The following is a 12662-nucleotide window of genomic DNA, read 5'->3' on the forward strand; positions in this document are numbered from 1 at the left end:
AGAACCGTTTTGGCAGTTTTTATGAAGTTAAATATATCTGCCCTATGACCCAGTCATTTCTCTCTTAAGTATTTATCCACGAAAAATGAAAGCATATGACCACAGAAGAACTTGCACAAGAATGTTCATACCTGCATTATTCATAATAGGCAAGGCCCGGAAACAATCCAATTTCTGTCAAAAGGAGGGTGGATAAGCAGATCATGAGATATATGTATTTATCCATACACAATGGAATACAGCTCAGCAATTACAAAAAAGAGGATGAGCTGATATACACAATAGCTTTGGTGAGAGTAAGAGATCTCACGCTGAGCAAAAGAAGCCAGACCAGCCACCCACACACAGAGAAATAAATCCATGCAACATGGTTCGACTTTTGTGAAGTCTAAGAAGTAGCAAAGCCAGACTATGGTAATGATGAGAAGTCAGACACTGTTCACGGCTGGACCAGGAGAGGGGATGGACTAGAACGAGGAGACTTCCTGGGGTGATGGAAGCGTCTTGTATCTTGTTTTGGGTGGTGGTAGATTCATTCAACTTTTGAAACTCATTCACCTGAACACTTAAGGTGTGCGCCTGTGCTAATGATACCACAATTAAATCTTTCAAAAAGTGCAACATACTTCTTTATGGTGGGACTTTTCAGAGGAGTTAATCCAGCAAATATGTATCATAAATCTTTAAGAAGGAGACACAGGACGGAGTGTTTCTTAACCATATTTGAAGACGGGCCACACTTTGAAGGCCCATCCAGGGAACAGAACATGCTTTAGAGGACGGTGGGGTTTGCACGTTGACTTAGTGCACCTTATCCGCTGTTTTCTGCTGCTTATTTCCTTCCTCCTCGACCCAGAGGGGGCAGCTCATGCCAGTGCCTGGCGCTGGACGGTGAGTCACCTGCTGTGGTCCGATTCTCCTGCCTCCCCTCTGTTAGACCCTTGTCTCTCCTAGGCCACCGGATCACCACTGCCCATCACCTCCCATCAGTGGCAAGAGACAGGGTTGGACGGGGGAGCTCGGCACCTGTTTACAGGACTTGTCCTCTATCAGCCACGCAAGCCCATTTATTCCATCACGTTTGTATCCATCACTAGCTTGCAGCCCACGTTGATGCGAGCGCCTCTGTCTGTCACCGTGTCCATCACTGGAGACGCAAGACCGAGGAAAGCACCATTCCTGCCTTAGGAGGAGAGAGTCACATTAAGACAACTTTTAAACAATGTGGTATCCGCAAGGTGCTCAAGGCTTTGCTTTCATCTTACTTCTTCCCCTGCAGACGTGCAGATTTCCTCTTCCTCAGATGGGTCTGTCAAAGGCAAAAATTGTGATACCAACCACCGAACACAAAAGGAGGATCATTACTTTGGCTGAAAGGGCGTGTGTCGTAAGAGAAATACTCTACCCGTCACACCGCAGTGGTGCAGTGGGGGAGGGGCTCCGGGACCCGCGGGGTTTTGCTGCACTTCTGTGGGTGCAGCTGCTAAGAAGAAGCCCCAGAAGCCTGTGCTCCAACGATGAGGGGTCATATAGATCCATACGCCGTGATGCTGATGAGTCCAGTGGGTTTTTTCTTGTTTGGGGGCAGGAATGGGGGGAGGTCAGCTTTACAGTTTTTGTAGAACTCTAACGCTGTCAGAATGACTCCTGCCTTCTTATTCACTGCCCAGTTCAAGCATGTGATACACTCTCCCCTGGAACTGGTAGCCAGGCAGGTGGGGAGGGTAAATCCAGCTATCGGCTGCACTCAAGGGCAGCAGAAACAGCCTGACCTTGACCATGGCCATGGCCTTATCGATTGCCCTTGCAAGCGGGCGTCCAAGGGAGGTGGTGAACCCTCAAGTATTATTCAAAGACCAGGCGGTTCTTAAGGAGCAACATCTCTGTTTGTTGACTTTTTATTTTTTATTTATTTTAAAATCTGCATTTTATTAAGGACCACCTATGATGACAATGCCAATTTTTTTGTTTGTTTTTGCGGTACGCGGGCCTCTCACTGTTGTGGCCTCTCCCAATGCGGAGCACAGGCTCCGGACGCGCAGGCTCAGCGGCCACGGCTCACGGACCCAGCCGCTCTGCGGCACGAACCCGTGTCCCCTGCATCGGTAGGTGGACTCTCAACCACTGCGCCACCAGGGAAGCCCTGTTGACTTTTTAAAAGAAATTAATATGGAGCAGTATTGACTTTGTATGTATGTGTCTGCAGAGTCCCATGCGTTTTACTGCATGTACCACCATCACAGTCAGGATACAGCCAGCCTGGTCCTTCCAAAATTCTCTCCTGCTATCCCATTTACTCACACCCTCATCCCACCCCTGGCTCCTAGCAACCACTGATCGGTTCTCCATCATCATAGCTTTGTCTCTCTGAGAGCCTCATGTACATGAGATCATTATAGTGCATAACCTTTTGAGTCTGGCTTCTTGCACACAGGGTGATTTTGTCTGAAGATCTTTCTTTAGCCCTTTAGCAATTCTTCCAGAGCAAGTCTGCGTCTGATGAATTCTCTTATTTTTCATTCACCTGAGAAGGTTTTCATTTCACCTTCATTCCTGAAGGATATTTTCTTAGAATATAGGATTCCAGGATGACAGTTTTTTTTTTCTTTCTGCACATAAACACTGTTGTTCAACTACTTTCTCTCCTCTAGTTGTTTCAGATGAGAATTCCAGTTGTTCCGCTGTTGTTCCAACATAACATGTTGTTTTTCTCTGAGTGCTTTTTTCAGCAGTTAATCATGATGTGTCTGGGCATGGATTTCTTGGGTTTATCCTGTTTGGGGTCTGCTGAGATTCTGCAATCTATTGGTTTATGCCTTTTGATAAATTTGGGAAGTTTTCAGTCTATTTTTCATCTGTTTTTCTACATCATACTCTTTTTCCTATCCTCTGGGACTCTAATGCCACAAATATTAGACTTTTTGGAATTGTTCCATAGGACTCTGAAGCGCTGTTCGTTTTTGTTTTCAATCTTCATGCTCTCTCTCTTTTCAGTTTTTTATTTTATTTTTTCCTGTCTTTAAAAAATGTTTTTTATTGAAATATAGTTGATTTACAGTGTTATGTTAGTTTCAGGTGAAGTGTACAGTAAACTGATTCAGTTATACATATATATATATTCATTCTCTCTTGTTAAGACTGGATAATTTCTATTGCTCAATCTTCAAGTTGATCAACTTTTCCCTCTGTTATCTCCATTCTGTTTTTTAACCGATTCAGTGAAGTTTACATTTTTGTTAATGTATTTTCAGTTCTAAAATATCTATTTGGGTCATCTCGTATTTTTTTTTTTTTTTTTTTTGCTGAGGCTTTCTAGAGTATTTGTTTTTACTTCTCGGAGCATTTTTGTAATTGTCGCTTTAACGTCTTTGTCAGATAACTTTCGCATCTGTGTCATCTTGGCACTGATATCCATTGGTTGCGGTTTCCCATGTGAGTTGAGATTTTCCTGGTTCATATGCCAAATATTTTTGGATCATATCACAGACATTTTGAGTATTATGAGATACTGGGTCTTGTTTAAATCGGGTAGAGAATGTTGTTGTTGTTGTTTTTTTAAGCAGACAATCGACACAGTTGGGCTCAGTCTGCAAGTTCTGACCAGATTTCTGTGGGTTGTGGTTTGAATGTCAGTTCCACTTTCAAAGTCTTTGCAGTGCTCTTCACATTTCTCCTGAATGCCCACCATCTCATGGTCAGGCTGGGACCTAGATGGTGAGGTATCTGTTAATTCAGTTCTGGGTCTTTGTTACGCTGTTTGTGATCAAATCCAAGCGCGCGTGGCGTGGCGGTGAGCCCAGAATTTAGCATATAATGTTATGGTTTGTTTTCCCAAACTCCTTTCTCTCTATAATCTCCCTGGTATTTTCCAGTTTCCTGGGGTTTCCCTTTTTGGTTGTCCATCCAGAAAGCTGGGCTTTTATTTTCCCTGTTCTCCTGTGCCATTCTTGTGACTCTGCCCGTGTCCAGGGCCAAATGGTGGGGGCACTGAGAGAGGGAAAACCATACTCTTGGGACCACCCCTCCTTTAATTGGAGAGGAAGTGTCCCCTTCCCCAGCATTCTCCATGCTGCGTGCCTTTCATGTTTATTAGAGGAGGTGATGGAGAGGATGTGACCTCCAGTTGACCCACGAGCTGGACCGGGGCAGGCAGAGGCTCCGAACCCCCTCCCCTCCCCTGAATGTACATTCTTCCCACCATTCCTGCAGTGGGAGCTGTTCCAAGGACACAGCCTTGGGAGTCAGGTGTTGTTGAGACCATCTGGACAGTATACGTGACTGGACCCTGGTAGGGCTTCTGATAATCTTTTAAGAGTCTGGCGGGCGGGTACAGTGATGCGTTTGTCTTGCGGCCGCTCAAGGTGAGCATCTTATGTAAGTCCCCTTGCTTATTAAACCTGCCACCTACCGATCTGGAGGAGTCAGCTTCTTTCCTCTGTCTCTCCCTGCCCTCTCTGTATAGGGGCCGGTTTCAGATTTCACGCAGGAAGCTCCCGAGGCTGTGAACTTACACTGCTGTCTACACAGCCAGAAGACTCCTTTCTCACACCTGGAGGCTGAACTAGAAGATTTCTGCTGGAGTGTTCTCGGTCCCACTTCTGGGCTTCAGGCTGCCTTGCGTCCCTTCCAGGGAATTCCAGGGGGAAAATGGTGGATCCGCAGACAAGCTGATGGTACTAGGAATTCATGTTTTCTCTCCCCATCAACCTGCTTGGTCCTCAGATAGCTGCCCCTGCATTCTGTCCTGGAATTCAGTGGGTGAGCCAGGGTAGAGAGAGAGAGCTTACTCCATCTTACCCAGATCTAGAAGCTGTTCACTGACTTTTGCTGAGCCATTTCTCCAGATCTCTTTGGTGTGAGAACTGGGGACTCTTTCCAAAGGGAGAATGGACATGTCATCATAGGAGTGTATGAGGGCAGTTGTCAAATACCTGAGTTTGTGCTACTGAAGTGCTGAGAAAAGACATTGCAGCCTCTCGTGGGCAACATGGAGCCTCTAAAGAGCGGCCCAATCCTTGTCCCAGGCTGGAGGAGCAGCCACCCTCCTCTTATTCCCACACACGGCTGACGGGAGCAGAGCCGGCCCTGCCTGTTTAGCGTGACGGTACCGCAGGCAGCTCTCTTCCTAATGGCCCATGGGGTGCATATCATATTCCAGATGCACAGCCGTCAGCCCTGCATCTCTTCCCAGGTCGCTTAGGAAACTTTCTTTTCTTCTCTTTGCTTTTTTCCATGTCTTCTGCCAGCCTCTTTTATGGAATAATGTGACCGTAGGAAGGAATGAGTAGATCCAGCCGACCCAAGGGGACGGGTGGAGCGTTAACGCGAAGAAATGAGGTTCTTAGGTGCAGTAAACATTGTGATCTCGTCTGGGGCAGTCTTTTGTGAGGAAGGAAGCTGTAGTGCAGGACACTCTTGGTTGATAAAGATATAGTTGTTCTTGCCAATGTCACCCAAGGGATAAACAGTTTTGCCCGCCATAAAATCTCATTAGTCCTGCCAGGCGAATGAAGAAACGTAAAGATTTGTGGCCCCCGTCTAACTAAAGCCATTATCTCAAGAATGTCTCAGCGATGCGTCATGGGTCTATTTGAAGATTTCCATTTACCTGTAGTAGGGTTTGCTTTCCTTTCTTCTACTGGAGGAAGACATTCAGCCTGTTTTATTGTTTTGGATTCATTTTTCAGAGAACTGAAACTATCAGAGCTAGCCCTCCCTCCAGAAAAAGTAAAAGCGCCAACCACTTGCCTGTTGCCCCCCAGCAGACGCAATCCTAGAGGAGATTTCTGTTTGTGCAGTGAAAGGTGGGGTGTGTTTGGTGCGCGCACAAGTTGGAGAATATGATTGACACAGTCGTGAATCCCTTTGTGCTTGAAAAACAGGCTGAGAATCTAAGAAAAACTCAGAGTCTCTCTGAAAAAGAGACACTATGAGCATTGCACTATTTTCCTTTTTTATACATAAAAGGAAAATAGTGAGTATAGGAAACGTTAATTCTCTCAATGAATGTTTACTAAGTGTCTCTGTATGAGGTTGTGTGTTAAGAGCTGTGGGAGATGCAAAGAATACGCTAAGAGTCTTGTTCTCCTCGTGAAGACGAGGCGCACTCGTAGGTAGTGGTGGCCGAGCATGGGATCCTCCCGGACCAGGGCTCAAACCCGTGTCCCCTGCATTGGCGGGTGGATTCTTAACCACTGCGTCACCAGGGAAGCCCCTTATCAACTTTATTGAGGAACAATTTAGGTACAATAAACTACATCCATTTAAAGTACATACTCTTCTAACCTTTTAAACTACTAACTTACTAATGACTTGTTAATTAAAAATTATTCACCAATTCAAATAAAAAATAATTTTAAAACCCTACACAATTGGGAAATACTGTATGACCTTCAGAGGGAGCAAGACGAATATGATTTTATCTTACTGTCTGGAATCTATGTGACACACACGTACGACAGAAGGGCAAGAGGAAGCAGGTGAGAATCAGGACGAGAGGGTCCACCAGGACGCGAGAATTGTTTCCTGGGGGCACCTGGTGTGCTCCGGTAACACAGTCTAGGGAACACTTTGGCTGCGAGAATGAAGTGAGGGGGACAGTCATGCCTTTCATGACTGTCCCTTTCTGTTCCCAAGGTCCCCACCTTGGTCCAGGACCTCATCGCCTCATGTTTAAATTATTATTAAAAGCCATCCAATGTTTCCCCTTGCTTCTGGTCTCTCCCCACATTAACCTGTCTTGCATGTAACTGTGTTTAGGCCACTTCCCAACTAACACAATTTCAGGAACTCTTGGGGCGAAATCAGACGCTTCAGTCTGGCATTTGAAGCCCTCAGCCATGCAGCCTGTACCTGGAGTGGCTTTGTCAACCCATCTCACCTAATTCTAAACACAGGCCATCTGTTTCAGGTGGGTGGTTCCATTCACTTGCCCACATCTTCATGGCGTCCCTCTTGTGGGAACATCCCTTCATCTTCCTTACCTGTGTTTCGTGCTCCACGTGCTATTCTCTGTCAACTTTATGTACACAGTGAAGACTTTGTACCCTCCGAATTCTTGCTCTTCCATATTTTTGTAGCTGTTATGGCCTGAACTACTCACTTTATACAGAATCACGAGCTGCTTTTGATTTTTAATGAGCGTTTCATGAGCCTATATTCTCTTTCTTAAATAACCAGTGTAAACAGGCTGAGATCAGGGATCATATTATAGAATACTTCCTGGGCTTTAGGATTATATGTAAAAAAAAAAAAAATCCTCTAAATGTGTAATTCAATGGTGTGTGGAGACTTTCAATGCAAGCAAATCCAAGGATCTGAAAACAGTCCTTTGTTAGACCATGCATCTTTTAAAGTATACGTGTATATCTTAAATATTTTTTGTAAGCACTAAGGAAATGCAAAGTGTGGTGATAACAATAGTGAATATTTATTGAGTTCTGACTGTGTGTCGGACACTTTCCCAAGCATTTTTCCCGTAACTGCTTTAATTCTCCTGACAACCCACTGAGGCTGTTATTCCCATTTTACAGCCAAGGAAACCAAAGCACAAAGTGGGGAAGTCATTGCCAAGGCCAGAGAGTTTGGGCCAAGCAGCTGGGCCTGGTGCCCAAGAGTTTAACCACAACACACAATGCATCTCATTCATATGAGGAGCATATGAAATGTAGACAATGTTAAGGAATAAGGAGCAGAATTGTAATTAGAGGCCAGAGGAAGAGATCGTGACCATGTCACGATTTATGCCTGAGAGATGGTGAGATGGAACGTACCGCCTGTATGACAGAGGTGTTGGATTCTAACGAACTCTGGACAAAGAACAGCTCGTTATCTGTAGAGTCTGTTTTTAGATTCTTTTCCTTAGGTCATTGTAGAGAAAATATAAAGTCTCTGATTACTCTGTGTATGATAGGTATGATCTTAATTATTATTATTATTTTTAAAGATGTCATACAAGTCTGCACTTTGCTGAGTTTTTCATTAAAAATCTCCTTTTCGGACTTAGCAAATGCTAATCTTTTCCACTTAAATAGTTGGAAATTCTCCCCTGGGCGTCCTGGCTCTTTAAATATTTTTAGGTTGCCTGATTTCTTCTGTTGACTCTCCAGGAAGCCAGTTTCATTCCTAAACGCCAGAGCGTAGCCCTGCTCCATCTTCTGCACTCTCACTGCATCACGATGAGGTGCTGCCTAATTACTGCTTTTGTGGGGTCACAGAGGCCGGAGTATTTGTCTCCAGGCCATTGCTCTGGACCGTAAACTCTTCTCAGATGAGAGGTAAATCTCTTCAGTATTTAAATCTCCAGGATTTGTAAGAGGAGTTTACTCCAACCAAATTGTTTCAAGTCTTGTAAGAGAAGTGATCAAACGAGACAATGTAACTCAGCCTGAGATAGTTTCTAATGGGACCAGTTTAAGGGTAGGGATGTCCCCCCCCACCCGTAAGAGTATAAAAATCTGGTGTCCACATCTAAAGGGGGATCCTGAAAAATCAAATCATTTTATTTACTTTGTTTCTCCATTTCTGGTATGAGAAGGGAATTCAGAAGTGAGTAGTTGAGGAAGTGTTACTTCGTCTCCTATGAAGACACAAAGGCAAAGTTCTAATTATAGTAATACCCTGGCTTTTTGCTGGATATTTTCTTCCAATAATGGAAATTTCTTTAAGAAATTTCAACCAAACAGCTAAACCTGTGTTTTTACTAGAAACTAAATACTTAAAATAGATATGAAATAAATGACACTTGTAATTTTATGCTTATTTGCTTAACTCTAAAGTGAAACATGCAGAACATGTTAATTTGCAAGTGCGTTGGAATTGAGTGGAAGAAGTTAACATTAAATAACACATGAGTATTTCCTTATTATCGGTGGGAAAAATTATAGGATTGGCCACTTGTAGAATATTTGCTTATTTTCTGAGATTTCTTTTTTAAAATAAATGTATTCACTTTTCCAGTCCTTATGATGTAGGGGAGTTACCGTGGAAGCAGTAAGTTACTGAGAAGCAGACCTTTGATAGAGGAACAGTGATGAGGAAAAGGGTCCTCTGCACTGTTCAGGCTTCTCCCGTGTGTTTAGCATCTTTCCCACCACACACATTGCCCATGCTTTCCTCCAGAGGTGCCAGTCCAGAAAGGAGGTCTGCTGCATATGTGATGGTGGGACTGTAGGCTCTTTGAGGTCCGAGGTCCAACTTCTGGACCGCTTTCCCAAGTGACCTGAGACATCCTCAGGTTACGTGCTTCCGTCTCTGGAACAAGTAGACAGACTTGTAGTCTCTACAGCGGTGGGTCCCAAGCTCAGCAGCAAATTAGAATCTCTTGGGGAACTCTATTTATTTATTTATTTTTTTAAACTTTTTATTTTATATTGGAGTACAGTTGATTAACAATATTGTGATAGTTCCAGGTGTACAGCAAAGTGATTCAGTTATAGGTATACATGTATCTATTCTTTTTTCAATTCTTTTCCCATTTAGGTTGTTGCATAATATTGAGCAGAGTTCCCTGTGCTCTACAGTAGGTCCTTGTTGGTAATCCATGTTAAATATAGCGGTGTGCACATGTCAGTCCTCTTGAGGAACTTTAAAAACTCCTGATGCCCGGTTCCTGCCCACCCCCAGATTAAAATTTAATTGGCCGCAGTGTGAGGCCTAGACGCCTGTATATTTAAATTTCTCCAGGTGACACTGCTCTAAATTCATTCTAGAAGAAAGAAACTTCCTCCTCCCTCATTGGCCAGTTGCTGGCATACCTGTAGAGATGGTAGCAACAGGGGTGTTTTATTGGTAATAATATGCCGCAAAATTATCAAAAGGCTGCAATGAAAGGCCCTGTCAAAGTAAAAAGATAACAACTATTACTCTCCTTATTTTGGTAGAAAAGATTGCTGAGACCGGACATCTGTGGAACACCCTCCCAGTTATAAAGCACGTTCAACATACCACCAGCTTTGTCCTCAGAAGGACCCTGTGAGGCAGCCAAGGAAGGTATTATTATGTACTTTTTTTTTTTTTTTTTTTGCGGTACGCGGGCCTCTCACTGCTGTGGCCTCTCCCGTTGTGGAGCACAGGCTCTGGACGCGCAGGCTCAGCGGCCATGGCTCACGGGCCCAGCTGCTCCGCAGCATGTGGGATCTTCCCGGACCGGGGCACGAACCCGTGTCCCCTGCATCGGCAGGCGGACTCAACCACTGCGCCACCAGGGAAGCCCATATGTACATTTTTTACAGGTGAGGAAATTAAGTTCAGAAAGGCTGAAAGACATGTCCAGGATCACACAGCTAAGTAGCTAGCGGCGCTGGGGTTAGAATCCAGGTTTCTGATTGCTATTCCCTTGTAACAAGTGGTCGTATTATGACTTAGAATCCCATATAGTTCTAGTTATTCACTCACTGTGTGACTGTGTGTGGTTGTGTGACCTCTCTTTTTATTATTCTATAAAATGGGGATACTACGTGGACCTGCCTCACAGGGCCGCTCTGGGATGGAACGGGATAAAGCTTCTCGTAGACTGTAAAAGTCAGTACAAATGTAAACTGCTGCTGTTATTATTACCTACAGGGAAGGAGCAGTGGTTTGAGAGAGGTCAGGTTATTTATAATGCTGTTTTCCTGGACTTGGGACTTAAAATTAACTAGCAAATTAGAAGTTGTTACCTGGCAGTACTTCATTCTTTCCAATATAGTCTGCGTATGTTTTTGGTCTGCTTTGTTCACTGATTTACCGGCCGGGATTGCAGAATTGATCAGAGCAGACTGGGCTTCCCAGGGTCAAAGGAACATCTGAGTGAGACACTGAATCCACATTGGAGTCACACTTCCCTTCCTGCTGCGTTTCTGAATTTTCTGGCTCACGATGGCATCTGAAGCAGCTGCTGTATGTGTCCTTAACCAAGTTAAGATCTGTAATGTGTCACCTTACTTCACTGGGGCTCCCTGGGCCTGTTTTGTTCTGTTTTTTAGATTCTGCATATGAGTGCAATCACATGGTAGCTGAATTTCTCTGTCTGACTTATCTCACTTAGCACAATATCCTAGAGGTTCATCCATGCTGTCCTGTGAATGGCAAGATCTCATTTCTATTTATGGCTGAGTAACATTCCATCATATACATATATTCCATCATGTGTGTGTACATATATATCACATCTTCTTTATCCATTCATCCATTGATGGACACTTAGGTTGTTTCCGTATCTTGGCTATTGTGAATAATGCTGCGATGAACATGGGGGTGCATATATCTTATCTAATCAGTGTCTTCATATTCTTTGGATAAATACCCAGAAGTGGAATAGCTGGATCATATGATGGTTCCATTCTTAATTTTTTGAGGAACGTCCGTACTGTTCTCCATAGTGGCTTTACCACTTTACATCCCCACTAGCAGTGCACAAGGGCTCCCTTTTCTCAGCATCCTCGCCAACACGTTTAGATGATAGCCATTGTGACAGGTGTGAGGTGATATCTCACTGTGATTCCTGGGCCTATATGGAGGGCCCTGAATTAGTCATGTGGGTACTTGATCAATATCACTTGAACAGCTCTGTTCTTGCCTCAACACTGGGCTTTGCTGTTGGAGAGTAGACCTGGGTTAGGAGAGAGATGTCTGAGGAATGTCTGAGGTTTGTCTCATGAGAGATAAAAATAGGGAATCAGTTAGGAGAAGGGATAAAAGAATGCGTTCCTTCAATCCCCCTTTGATCATTCAATGCGCTGTCAGTGAGAAATCTGACGGTACTTCCTTGTATATAAAGACACCTCTTATTTATAAACACAGGTCATTTTATACCTATTTAAAAAACTTTATCACTGTCAACTTCCACGATTTTTTTCCATAATTCTCTTCAGCACAATACTCTACATTCAATAGATTTTCAATAAATGTTGGCAGGAACTTTTTTCTCTGTGACATTCATTCATTTATTTATTCATGTAAGAAACATTTCTTAAGTTTTGACTTGATGTCAGGCACTATACAGGAGCGGGGGGTAAACAGCCAGAAAGACATGGTTCCCATTTTTAAGGAACTGATTGTTTCGTGGGGAAGCAGAGCGTGAACAGATGACTAGAATCAGCATAAGTGTGTGATGGTGGGAGGCACACGGAAGGGGACTGGGGGCCAGGAAATGGGTTCCAGAGGGAATGCCTAGGCCAGTTCTGGAAGAGCAAGAGGGGCTGGGAGGTGAGATGGACAGTTGGGACGACAGGTGACTATAGGCACATTTATAGGAGTTACATAGGCACAGAGGTCAGGGGAGGAGGCTGGAGTGCAGAGAGCAAGCAAAAGCAAGCACAGCCGGGTCACCGTGTACCCAGTGTTTTCCCACATTCCTTAGTAGTTTATGAATTAAATATAAATGAAATAGAACAGGGACTATCAGAGACTATGATACGTAGCAAGGGTGAGTTTTGTTGCATGAAACTTATGTTTCAGTTATAGGGGTGTGTGTGTGTACATAAAAATGTATGCCTGTACTGAGTACAGGTAAAAATGTTTGAGATACTCTGTTGTAAGCTGGGAGTGCCGCTGAAAGGTTTTTACCCAGAGGAGCAACATGATTAGGTTTGCATTTTAGCACAACTGTGCTACAGTTATTCTGGCTACAGTATGTAGAGTGGATTTGAGTGGTTGGAATGCAGCACAATGGCAAGTGCTGG

General features: G+C 44.0%; 1 long non-coding RNA gene across 3 annotated transcripts in view; it reads left to right on the plus strand.

Annotated features, from left to right (window-relative positions):
* The window catches only part of LOC137211258 (uncharacterized), a 28593-nt gene that overhangs the window by 9110 nt on the left and 6821 nt on the right, over nt 1–12662 (plus strand). The window contains exon 3 of one of the 3 annotated variants that reach the window (XR_010936987.1): nt 9882–9990. This is a non-coding gene — a long non-coding RNA (uncharacterized lncRNA). Of the gene's footprint in view, nt 1–4462; nt 4655–9881; nt 9991–12662 lie in introns of those variants that run through there. The other 2 variants (XR_010936989.1, XR_010936988.1) reach the window with 2 other exon arrangements.

This window comes from Pseudorca crassidens, chromosome 18 (assembly GCF_039906515.1).
Source record: "Pseudorca crassidens isolate mPseCra1 chromosome 18, mPseCra1.hap1, whole genome shotgun sequence".
Lineage (NCBI taxonomy): Eukaryota > Metazoa > Chordata > Mammalia > Artiodactyla > Delphinidae > Pseudorca > Pseudorca crassidens.